The following is a 10,865-nucleotide window of genomic DNA, read 5'->3' as shown; positions in this document are numbered from 1 at the left end:
GTTGCAGTTTTATGTTGATTTATTTCTCACAATGTCATTAATCCAAGTGCCTATTTTGTTTGCAAACAAAACACGCGCACCGTTTCATTCAATAGTAGTCAAAAACTATAAAGCTCCTCCGACTAGCAACACACCTAGTGGGTGACTTTTGTCCACACACACCATACTTGACAATGGCTCTTACAGCGGTCATGAATTACTTTTTTCACTTCAGGCTTCTACTCAAAGGGCCAGTAAATATTCCCTCACAGGCTGGATCTGGCCCGGGTGCCACCAATTGTATAGCCCTGCAATATATCATGTGGACTTGATCATAGCACTACCTTGGGGTGGACGTGGCATTTTTGGTGTGTTCTGCGGGGGCACCAGTCTATACCTCCCCTGAAAGTTTTGTTTCCATAACTTTTAGGGTTAATGCTCCAGTATGAGTGATATTTAAAACAGTGCCACCTCATATTTTTCTCAAAGCCTCAGACAAGCAGCAGAAACTATTGTTCTAAGTTTCTTGTTAATCTTACTTAGAATTGCTAAGATATGATGAATTCTACAGCGCCACCTAGTGGTTGGTTGGTGTGAAATTTTGTAGAAGGCCTCAGTAAGACATAGGAAACTACAAGATTACCAAGTTTTGTGTCGATCCGACACAATTTGAGGAAGATACGCAGCACTTCCTGTTTTCCCTGTAATCTACAGGAAGTTGTTCCTTAACAACTTCGGCATTCATAAGAGTATTGAAATTCTTTTGATAACTTTTGGTCAGGACAGTCCAAATATTATGTGTATCAAGACTATCTTGATCAGACACTCGGCCTAGTAGGCGGTCGATGAAGTAGCTTTTGCATAAATTGCGATCCTGTTTAGAGCGCCACCTGCTGGTGAACATGTGTCATTTATGGTGTCTTCCGTACATGCAGTAAGTTTCACCTCCATAACTTGTGTAGGCTGAAGTATGAGTGTCATCGATGGAAAAAATAAAAAAAATAAAAATAAAAATCTTTTGCGAATAAAATAGGGTTCCCATAATCACTGGTACTGAGAGCCGCGCTGCTGCTTGCATTGCGTGGCCCCCCAGCCCATGATTAAAGCCGCAAGCGGCGATGAATGGGCCCTCACACCCGTTCCACATGCAGGCTGTCGCGCCCCAGCCGATCTATCATGACTGTTGCAGCACTTCCTTCATCCGCTGTGTGCCACTAGAGAGCTGGTACTAACTGCGCTTTGTGATACTCTGTATCAAGTGTAGAATGCACATTGAAAATTTTATGTAAACCGGATAAATTTTGTCATATTAGGCTGAATTCCTGTTACCAGTAGGTGGCGCTGTGACTGTTGGTCACTATTGGCACATGGTTGTCATCAGGCCTCGACTGTCATCATGTCTGGGAAATCTGTTGTAGTTTGGACAATGTATGTCAAAGTTAGTGGCGATGAAGGGACCCTCGCATCTGGTGTGCGCCGGGGGAACCAAGCCGGACCCTGGAGGGCAAGGGGATTTCTTTGCGTGACCACCAGGATGCTTTGTGAAGGGTGCCGGGCCGCGGGCTATCTATTCCCACTCTTGCAGCACGCCTCGCGTCCCGTGTGTGGCGCAACTGAGCGCATACCAAACACGCTTTGTGTTACTCTTCATCAAGTATAGAACGCGCATTCAAATTCAAATTCAAATTCAAATTCAAATTCAAATTCAAATTCAAAAAACTTTATTTGTCCCCGGGGGGCAATTCAGGGCACACAGAGCAGCAAATGACTCTCATCATGTATATGGAATTTTGTGCAGTTTGGACAATGTATATTTAAGTAAGATTGACTTCCTCTTTCATGGCGAGAAGCCAAAAATGGCCGCCATGACATTACACAGCGTGCACAAAACATGCTTTATGTTTCCATACTTGAAGTCAAGAACCCACAATGGAAATTTCATCTAAATCTGATGATTTTTTTTTATCATTTTCCATACTGCCAATAGGGGGCGCTATAAATGTGAGTCAACATTGAGATGTAGATGTGTTCAGGCTGGGACTCTCTCTGAAAATTGATGAAAATTGGACAATGTGTGGTCAGGTTAAACCAACTTTCTCTTGTTTGGCGATAGGGCTGACTTGGTGCAACGCCACTCCCATGCGGTGCAGTTAAAATGAAACGGCAAGTATTGTTTGGTCACACATATCTTGACATACTAACAGATTTTGAAGCCGATCGTCTTAAATCTCTAGGACGAGTTTGTTAAATATAAAGACATGTAAAAACATGTGACTTCCTTTGGCAAGCATGGGGCGCTATGACTGTGAGTCAATATTGAGATGTAGGTGTTGTCAGGACAGCACTCTTGTCATGCTTGACAAATTTGGTGCAGATTGGACAATGTACGCTGAAATTACAGCCACTTCCTGTTTGAAGGCGAACGGCCATATTTGGGCGCCACACCACGGAGACACAGAGATAAAAATGTAAAAAGTGCAGTGTATCGTTTGGTCAGACATGTCTTTAGATGATACTGGCTGATTCTGAAGTCAATCGTGTTAAATCCCTAGAAGGAGTTTGTTAAAGTAAGACACGTGTAAAAGTGCAAAAATGGGCATAAAATTCAAAATGGCTGACTTCCCGGTGACTTTAGACTTCAGGTTAAAACAACTTTCTCTTGTTTAGCGATAGGGCCGACTTTGACGCCAAGCTACGCCCACATGGTGCAGTTAAAACGCAAACACCAAGTATCGTTTGGTCACACATGTCTTTAGATGGTATTAACCATGTTTGATGTCGATCGTGTTAAATCTCTAGGAGGAGTTCGTTAGGCTTTTTTGTACGACTGGATGAGTTATATGCCTACCGGTTTTCATAAATTTTCATCAATCTGGGAGTTGGGGCTGTTTTCTAGGGGGCGCTAGCCAGTCAATTTGCCATGCCCATCTCTGAAAACAATGAAATCCGTAAATTTTCACCATGACTGAATTATTTGTGAAGTTTGGTGAGTTTTTGAAAATTTTCATTAATGATAAAGCCTCTAAAAAGGCAATTTATTTGTTATCGTAATAATAATAATAATCATAATAATAATAATAATTACAATAATAATAATAATAATAATAATATTAATAATAATAATAATAATAATAATTAAAGCTGCAAGGAGCGATGAACGGGCCCTCACAACTGGTGCATGTCGGGAAAGTGGCTGGTCACCGGCACTCATGGCATTGTGCTTTCAATATTGAGAATTTCATGTAAATCTGATTAATTTTGTCATATGTCTGATTTCCTGTTGCCGGTATTGCTGTGTCTGTTAGTCAATATTTGCATTAGGGCTTTGACTCCAAATTTCAATATTCAAATTTAATTTGAGGGAAAAGGAGATTGACCATCTACTGTGAAGGCACCAGCAACTCCGTAAGAACTGGAGGAAGGCACAACAGGAAGAGAACGAGGGCCTGAAAACCCTTTGGGAGGAGGTTAGACAAAGACTGTCCAGGCTCCGCAGAGCCAAGCGTATCCGCAAGCTTACCAAACGGAGACAAAAAGGACGAGCCAGCTTCTTCAAAGACCCCTTTAAGCATGCCAGACAGCTGCTGGAGAAGAAGAAGAGTGGGAAACTCAAAACCACCAGGGAGCAACTGGAACAGCACGTCAGAGAGCAATACAGTGATCCAGCAAAGAATGTCCCATTAGGAACATCGGGATATGTGCCCTGGCCCACACCTCCAATTACTGAGTTCAACATCATGCCCCGAAGCTCATTGAAGTTCGGCAGGTGGTGAAGAAGGCAATGTTTTCATCAGCCCCAGGCCCCAATGGAGTCCCCTACAAGCTATATAAGAACTGCCCTAAGGTGCTAGAGTTGCTATGGTACCTCATATGAGCTGCCTGGAAAAAGCAACGCATTTCATACGAATGGCAAAGAGCTGTAGCGGTCTTTATTCCCAAGGAAGCAAACTCCAAAGACATCAGCCAGTTCAGGAATGCCGCCTTGCTAAATGTGGAAGGAAAAATCTTTTTCTCCATGCTGGCCAAAAGGATGACCACCTACCTGCTCAAAAACGACTACATAGACACCAACTGCCAGAAAGCAGGAGTCTCGGGCTTCCCAGGGTGTGTCGAGCACTCCACAATGATCTGGGACCAGATCCAGACGGCAAAAAAGGGGAAGACAGACTTCTCTGTCATCTGGCTCAATCTAGCAAATGCATATGGATCAGTCCCACAACAGCTGATAAACTATGCCATGGATTTCTTTCACATGCCCTCCTGAATCAAGACCATGGTTGCATCCTACTTCAACGACCTGCAGAAGTGCTTTGCTCTCCAAGATTTAACCACCGGATGGCAACAGTTGGAGGTAGGGCTATCGTTATGGGCTGTGCCATCTCTCCCATCTTGTTTGTGACAGCATTTGAGGTGATCCTCATCGGTGCAAGACAAATTAATGGAAGGATCAGGCTCCCAGCTGGGAAGAGACTACCCCAGCTGAGGATGTACATGGACGACGTCACAATCCTCCTTCAGACCGCACCATGTACATCAAGACTGCTGAAAAGGATGGACGAGCTGATGCCGTGGGCTCGAGTGAGGATCGAGCTCTCAAATCACGGAGCCTGTCTCCCAGAAGAGGAGTCAGAACCGACAGCACCACCTTCATCGTAGGGGGAGAGAAATTTCCAACTCTTTCTGAGCAACCCATAAAAAGCCTTTGCAGGCAGTACACTGCAAGGTTCGGAAAGAACCCCCTCCAACTTCTGCTCCAATCCATCAGTCTGGGCTACAAGCAGGAAAAGACCAGGCTCGTTCTCGAGTTAAGAGAGTCCACCGACCAGGCTGTAAGGAAAGCAAACATCAAGATTCCAACAGGCCGAAAGAGGAATCCCCAAACTCAGGTTGACAGAGCCATCAGTCGCCTGCAACATCAAGAGATTGTCGGCAGAGTCCAGGCAGGAAGGGCAGGCCTAAGGTGGGGAGAAGCACCATGGTTCTGGTCCAAGGCCAACCGCAAAGAGAGGAAGGAGATGGTAGTGGCGGAGGTGACAAGGTAGGAGGAAGAGCGCTATAAGATCAAGGCTGTGTCCCAGGGCCAACAAGGAAGCTGGACAACCTGGGAGGGAGTCATCAACTGAAACATCAGTTGGACAGACCTTTGGAAGATCTCGCAGGCAAGGCTCAGCTTCCTTATTCGTGCAACATATGACACGCTTCCCTGTCCTCGGAACCTTCACCAGTGGTTTGGGATCGAGGGATTCTGCACAGTCTGCAACACCCCTGATGCAAACCTCCAGCACATCCTGTAAGGCTGTAAGATCGCGCTCTCCCAGGGACGCTTTAGGTGGCGCCATGATCAGGTCCTGAGGAAGCTAGCAGAGGTGTTGGAGGGCCGTCGACAGGGCAGCAGAGGGGTACCACCTGCAGAGAACCACAGCTTCATCAACTTCGTCACGGAAGATGGGGGGAGAAGAGAACCAGGCCAAAAGAAACACCTAGACTGTTCTCCCCTAACCAGGAGGGGACATGAGAGTCGACTTCGACAGGCAGCTTTGATTCCCGGTCGAGATCACTGCTACGTCGCTTCGCCCGGACATATTGGTGTGGTCCTCTAAGGCAAAATCCCTGGTCCTCATGGAACTCACTGTAACAGCGGAGGAGGGGATCGAGGCTGCCTACGAACGAAAAAGGGCCAAGTACTCAGAGTTGGCTGCTGAGTGCTGGATGGCTGGCTGGAAGACCACCATCTATTCAGTGGAGCCTGAAGAAGGCAACCAAAGAGCTGGCAGAGGAGGCTGAGAAATGAAGCTTTTGGCTCTGGTTAAGGAGGAAAGACAAGTGCTGGGGAATAAACGTTGTTTTCAATTCAGATGCCAAGGCTTGAATTGTGAGCTCATTAGCTCTGTCCATTATTGTCAATCTGTGCTCCTGTAGGTGACGTTAGCGTCAGTCAGGAATGGTCACGAATGGGGTGTTTACACTCACTCATTCATTCTTTTTTCTGTGTCGATGGTTTCACTCAGCATTGAAAAACTGATGCCAATATCTGGGCAACATTCTTTAACAGCAGTCAAGTTGTGAATTTGTTGTCATGTCACATTAATAAACAGGAAATGACTTACTCTGTGCTCAAAGTGATGCTCAGAGTTCCAAGATCACATGAGTAAAACGAGGCTGACTATTTTCTTTTCATTGGTTGTTGCGTTAAATCTTACCCAATTACAATAGTGCTATTTTCTGATTGGCTGTTGTGTAACCCCGTTCTTCTTGTCAGTGGCAGCTCTTGATTTAATTTGAAAGTCTTTTATTTTGTTCTGCAAAGAGAAAAATTATGTATTTTATCATCACAGTTTGCCACACACACACGCAGTAACTTTACACTCAAGTGTGTGTTCTCGTTCTCTGAACATTCACTATTCTAACACAAAAAGTATGAATATCTGCACCAACATCAAAACAATAATCATGCCTGTCAGTGTTTCCCACAGACCAGGTAGCAATGTGTGGTGACAGATAAGTGTACTGCTTTTATCTGAATCATAATATGCAAATATACATAACTATATGTCTGTGTGTATAGCAAAGATATATCTTTTTTTAAACTTCAATGTTTCTTGGAACCGAATAATCACGATAAAGTGAAAGTTTATAGTGGGATGGGGCTGACATTTATGTGATTAAGACATCTATTAGGCTTTACTTGTATATATTTATGTGGGACACATTAAAGCCACCCAGTCCCTTCGATTTGCAGAAATACGTTTTTATTTGTCTGAAATATCTTTTTGGCACCATGACGGGAATGACAGACCTTTTCTTTTGCTTTGTTATCGTGTTTGTTTGGACAATTTTTAACCAGGCCAGGTGTCTGACAACAGTAACCAGGGTTTTTTCTGCATTATAAATTTGGAGGCAACTCGCTGAAATTGTCTGCTGTCGCGCTGGAATCTTGATTGAAAAGCAATGTAGGTCTATGGAAGCTCAGTGGCGATGTTTTCAACTCGGTTCAATTCGACCAGCATAAGGTTTGGTTTGATTTCAGCTCCGGGCCGCAAAATGACGTTGACTGCTTGTATTCCCGCCGGGCTCAGGGGGGCTCCGCTCTGTTCAAACTTTGTGCCAAGCCTGAACACACACAAAAGAAAGAATCATTAATTCTGAGGTATGTACTGCAAAGCAGTGCACATTGTCAGGATTCCTGTTTCTGCCAGCCTCTTCTTTTCCTTTTGTGCTTGTGTTTGTCTCCCTCTGTCTGTTGTTCCCTGCATGTGTCTCCCCTCTTGGTGTGTGTCTGTCTGGAGCTGGTAGGCGTGGTTCCACCCAGCTGTATCCAGTTCCACTGATGACCTGCTCTGCTGCTTAAAAGGCTGGATGTGGGACACATTTGGCGCCAGACCGTTTTCCTCATTTACGTGGTAACCTCTCGTCGGTTGGCTCCCGTACATTGTTTGTTTGAATCTTTGCTCTTAGTAGTTTGTTTGTTAACCATTGTTTCTTTGTTCCCTTTTGTTATAGTTTCCCGCAATCCCGTTCCTGTCTACCCTTGAGCGTCTCGTCACGTTTTGTTTGTTTGTTTCCCCTGTTTTTGGATTCCCTTGTTTCTGTATTATTAAATATTAATTTATACTGTTCACTGTGTCCTTGTTTGCATTTGGGTCTGATTCACTGTGTTATTCCCCGCACCGTTCATGACAGAAGGGTCTGGCCATAACAGACCTAACATCACCAGGATGAACCCATGCAGTCGGGCCACAGCCGTCTGACTCCCACCGAACGACAACGGCATTTTCGAGAAAGACTTTGTATTTATTGTGGAGCTCCCAACCACCAGCTGGCTACCTGCCTGCGTCGGTAAATTCCAGGCTCACCAGTCGCAGACGGGGTTCTGGTGAGTTGATCCGTTGTTCCTGCTATTCCCCGTAAGCACATACATTTGGATATTGTTTTAAGCTGTGAAGGCAGAGAATTCCCCCTTCAAGCTTTAATCGACTCAGGGGCGTTTACTAGTTCCTCTAGTTACTCCGTTGGTGGTTAATGGTCTCGGTGGTGAGGAGGTAGCTCAGATCTCTGCTGAGACGATTCCCATGACCCTGTCGCTAGCAGGTAATCATACTGAGACCATAGCTTTCCACATTATGCCATCCGCTAATGCTCCCATTGTTCTTTGTCTCCTCTGGCTTATCACTCACAACCCTATTATTGAAATAAGTTGTGAGTTGGAGCAGCAATTGTCACTCTACCTGCCTTCGTTCGGCCCCTTTTAGGTGCCCCAGTGACCCCAGACCTTCGTTACCCGAGCCTCCAGACTTGTCCTCAGTGCCACCAGTGTATCGTGACCTCGCCGAGATGTTTAGCAAGGCCCTAATTAAAGCTGCAAGCAGTGATGAACGGGCCCTCACCCCTGTCGCGCGTAAGGGGAACCTGCCTGACACTGGTGGAGGAGGTCGTGACCTTACGCGTCCCGAAGATGCTGCGCCCGAGGGCCGCATCATATCTATTGCAATTCTTGCAGCGCTTCCTTCATCCCCCATGTGGTGCTAGACAGCGCATACCAAACGCTCTTTGTGCTGCTCTTCATCAAGTGTAGAACACACATTGAAATTTTAATGGACATCAGATGAATTTTGTCCAATCAGGCTGACTTCCTGTTGCCAGTAGGTGGCGCTGTGGCTGTTGGTAAATATTGGCATGTGTTTGTCTTCAGGCCTGGACTCTGGAAATTTGATGCAGTTTGGACAATGTATATTTAAGTTAGAGCGACTTCCTGTTGTATGGTGAAAAGCCCAAATTGGCCGCCAAGCCATTACCCAACATGCACAAAACATGTTTCCATACATGAAGTGCAGAATACACACTGGAAATGTCATGTAAATAAGATAATCTTTTAATTTTTCATCCTGCCAATAGGGGCCGCTTTCACTGTGAGTCCATATTGAGATGTAGGTATGTTCATGACATGACTCTCTTCATGCATGAGAAACTTGATGCAGATTGGACAATGTATGCTGAAATTACAGCTACTTCCTGTTTCTTAACTATTGCAAAAGGCCGAACTTTGACGTCAAGCTACAGCGACACGGAGCAAAAAATAAAAAAGTGCCGAGTAACTTTTTGTCAGACATGTCTTGAGATGATACTGGCTGATTTTGAAGTCAATCGTGTTAAATCCCTGGGAGAAGTTTGTTAAAGTACGAAATGTGCAAAATTAGCATAAAATTCAAAATGGCCAACTTCCTGTTGACTTTAGCATTTTGCTCCAAGAGGCTTTTTTGTACAAATCAATGAGTTATATATGCCTACCGGTTTTCAGAATTGTATGTCAATCCTGGGGGAAGGTTTGTGATATAATGTTTGGCAACAGGTGGCGCTATGACTGTGAGTCAACATTGAGATGTAGGTGTGTTCAGGATAGGACTCTTATCATTCATGACAAATTTGGTGAAAGTCGGACAATGTATGGGCAGGTGTCAACAACTTCCTCTTGTTTGGCGGTAGGGCTGACTTTGGTACCGTGTCACGCCCCATACGGTGCAGTGAAAACACAAAGTTTTCAGTATCGTTTGATCAGACATGTGTTTTGATGGTTCTGAACTATTTTTTTAAGTCCTGCAACACAGAACTGATAACGTACCCACCAGCTCACAGGCCCAAGGGGAAGAACGCGAACACCTGAGAGGCCCCCTAACAACTTGTGGCTACCCCAGCTGGATCTTTGTGAAAACGGCAGCTGCTTCCAGAAATAAAACCAAAGTGATTGAAAAAGAAAAAGAAAACAAGAGAAACAATATAGTCATTCCATATGTGGCTGGGGTATCAGAGAAACTCTTCAACAAACACAGCATCCCTATGTATTTCAAACCCAGTAACACACTCAGACAGAGATTAGTAGATCCCAAGGACAGAACACCACACACTCACAAAAGCAATCTGGTTTATGCTGTCCAATGCAACGAGGAATGCAATGATCTCTACATTGGAGAAACAAAACAACCACTGCATAAACGCATGGCCCAACACAGGAGAGCTAACTCCTCAGGCCTGGACTCTGCTGTCCACTTACATCTCAAGGAGAAAGCCCACTCCTTTGATGAAAACAATGTCCACATCCTGGACAGAGAGGACAGATGGTTTGAAAGAGGAGTAAAAGAAGCCATCTATGCAAAAGTAGAGAAACCATCGCTAAACAGAGGAGGAGGTCTGAGACACCTATAACAAAGTCAAAACCAACTTCCCACCAACGACTGTCAATCCAACAACGGTCGTTGGCACTTGGAGCATAAAGGGTTCCAGTGACATTATTGGCCTTGTGAGAGGTTAAATACCTGGATCTCCACACCAGACATTTGGACCAGTCCAGTGAACTGATGAGCGGTGAAATGTCTTCCTACAGATATAACCAAGTCCAGTTGCTTTTGACTGAAATTGCTTTGGGAATATTTTAAGTCAATTGTGTTAAATCTTTAGGAGGTGTTTGTTAAATTATGACACGTGCATAAGTGGAAAAATGGGCATAAAATTCACAACACCTTCAAGAGGCTTTTTTGTACATCTGGGTTGGTTCTATATGTTCACTGGTTTTCATAAATTTACATAAATCTGGGATTCAGGGCTGAATTCTGGGGGGCGCCTGCGAGTCAATTTGCCACGCCCAATTTTGAAAACACCACCCCTGAATGATCTGTGAAGTTTGGTGAGTTTTTTAATACCATAAAGCTTCCAAAAAGGCAATTCATTGGGGGGAAAAAACAAACAAACAAACAAAAAAATAATAATTTTAGCAATTTCAATAGGGCCTTCGCCAACCAACTTTCTGACTTTAGTCAGTGCTCGGACCCTAATAATTTTTTTGCGAAAACAATAGGTCCCTGACTGATGTTGTCAGGACCTAATAATAAAAAGCG

The sequence above is a fragment of the Echiichthys vipera genome (assembly GCF_963691815.1).
Source record: "Echiichthys vipera genome assembly, chromosome: X".
In the NCBI taxonomy this organism is placed as follows: domain Eukaryota; kingdom Metazoa; phylum Chordata; class Actinopteri; order Perciformes; family Trachinidae; genus Echiichthys; species Echiichthys vipera.
Note: the sequence above shows the minus strand (reverse complement) of the source record.